At 38.2% G+C, this 2,500-nt stretch overlaps 1 protein-coding gene across 3 annotated transcripts in view; it reads right to left on the bottom strand.

Moving 5' to 3' along the window:
• LOC137625399 (high affinity cAMP-specific and IBMX-insensitive 3',5'-cyclic phosphodiesterase 8B-like) overlaps window positions 1–2,500 on the bottom strand; it is a 324,266-nt gene that overhangs the window by 289,446 nt on the left and 32,320 nt on the right. The gene's annotated exons all lie outside the window — the stretch shown is intronic.

The following is a 2,500-nucleotide window of genomic DNA, read 5'->3' as shown; positions in this document are numbered from 1 at the left end:
TAACGTCATCTTAACAACCATTAGTGTGAGATCCTCTTAACAACCGTAAGTGTAACGACGTCACCTTAACAACTGTTAGTGTGGCATCCTCCTAACATCTGTAAGTAAGACGTCATCTTAACAACCGTAAGTGTAACGTCACCTTAACATCCGTAAGTGTGACGTCATCTTAACAACCGTTAGTGTGACATCCTCTTAACAACCGTAAGTGTAACGACGTCACCTTAACAACCGTAAGTGTGATGTCATCTTAACAACCGTTAGTGTGAGATCCTCTTAACAACCGTAAGTAAGACGTCATCTTAACAATCATTTGTGTAACGACGTCACCTTGACAACTCTAAGTGTGACGTCATCTTAACAGCCGTAAGTAAGACGTCACCTTAACAACTGCAAGTGTGACGTCTTCTTCACGACCGTAAGTGTAACAAAGTCACCTTAACAAGCGTAAGTGTGATGTCATCTTAACAACCCTTAGTGTGATATCCTCTTAACAACCGTAAGTAAGACGTCATCCTAACAACCGTTTGTGTAACGACGTCACCTTGACAACCGTAAATGTGATGTCATCTTAACAACCGTAAGTAAGACGTCATCTTAACAACCGCAATTGTGACGTCTTCTTAACAACCGTAAGTGTAACAACGTCACCTTAACAAACGTAAGTGTGATGTCATCTTAACAACAGTTAGTGTGACATCCTCTCAACAACTGTAAGTATGACGTCATCTTACCAACCGTTTGTGTAACGACGTCATCTTAACAACCATAAGTGTGACGTCATCTTAACAACATTAAGTGTGACGTCATCTTTACAACCGTAAGTGTGACGTCATCTTTACAACCGTAAGTGTGACGTCATCTTAACAACCATAAGTGTGACGTCATCTTAACAACAGTAAGTGTGACGTCATCTTAACAACCGTAAGTGTGACGTCATCTTAACAACATTAAGTGTGACGTCATCTTAACAACCGTAAGTGTGACGTCACCCTAACAACCGTTTGTGTAACGACGTCACTTTGACAACCGTAAATGTGATGTCATCTTAACAACCGTAAGTAAGACGTCATCTTAACAACCGCAATTGTGACGCCTGCTTAACAACCGTAAGTGTAACAACGTCACCTTGACAACCGTAAGTGTGATGTCATTTTAACAACCATTAAGTGTGACGTCATCTTAACAACCGTAAGTTTGACGTCATCTTAACAACCGTAAGTGTGACGTCATCTTAACAACCATTAGTGTGACTTTCTCTTAACAGCAGTAATTGTAACGACACACCTTAGCATTTGTTATTGACATCACTTTAACAACCGTAAACGTCTCTTTAATAGCCGTAGTAATGTCACTTTAATTGTCAACTTTATAAGTGACGTAGTCTTAACAACCGTAAGTGCAATGTGTCTTTAACAACTCAGTGACTTCATCTTAACAGCTTTAAGTGTAATATCACTTTAACAACTAGTAAAATCACTTCAACAAACGTTAAGTGTAATGTCCTTAATAACAGCTATTAATGATGTCATCTTAACAACCGTAAGTGTAACATCACCTTAACAATTGTAAGTGATGTCACCCTAAACACTACCGATGTGACGTCGAGCCAATATACAGCACATAGGAGTGAGTGTAGTTAATGTTATCATTATATTAACATTATTTCCATTTTGTTTTTTTCTCATTAATGTGGCCAGGTAAGTCTAAGAGGTCTGACAGGTAAGTGAGATGGGTTGTTAAGTAAAGAGCAACGAATAAAGCATCTACAGTGTGCCATGCATAGGGAAATGATGTTGGCATGGTTAGTTAATGTATGATTCACGCCTCAGGATACTTAGGAAAAGCTACCTTATTTGATTTACAATATATGTTAGATACTACCACAAGGGAGGTATTGGGTCCTTTGACTGGCCAAACAGTACAATTTTGAATCCCTCTCTCTGATTACGGCTCATTTTCTGTGTCTACACATAGACCGAACAGTCTATAGCCCTATTCTTTCCAAGTTCTCCTCTGTCCTCATAGACCTGACAACACTGAGATTACTAAACAATTCTTCTCGCTCAAGGGGTTAACTACTGCACTGTATTTGTTCAGTGGCTACTATCCTCTTAGGTAAGGGTAGAAGAGACTCTTTAGCTATAATAAGCAGCTCTTCTAGGAGGAGGACACTCCAAAATCAAACCAATGTTCTCTAGTCTTGGGTAGTGTCATAGCCTCTGTACCATGGTCTTCCACTGTCTTGGGTTAGAGTTCTCTTGCTTTTATTTTTTGTTTGAATTTTTTATAGATCTAATACAATGTAGTTAATGTTTTATTTCAAATGTTCATTACTTCTCTTGTAGTTTATTCCCTTGTTTCCTTTCCTCACTGGGCTATTTTTCCACGTGGGAGCCTTTGGGCTTATAGCATCTTGCTTTTCCAACTAGGGTTATAGTATAGCTTGTGATAATAATAATAATAATAATAACAATAATAATAATAATAATAATAAATA

The sequence above is a fragment of the Palaemon carinicauda genome, chromosome 32 (assembly GCF_036898095.1).
Source record: "Palaemon carinicauda isolate YSFRI2023 chromosome 32, ASM3689809v2, whole genome shotgun sequence".
Taxonomy (NCBI): Eukaryota; Metazoa; Arthropoda; class Malacostraca; order Decapoda; family Palaemonidae; genus Palaemon; species Palaemon carinicauda.
This window is presented reverse-complemented; position numbering and strand designations above follow the sequence as displayed.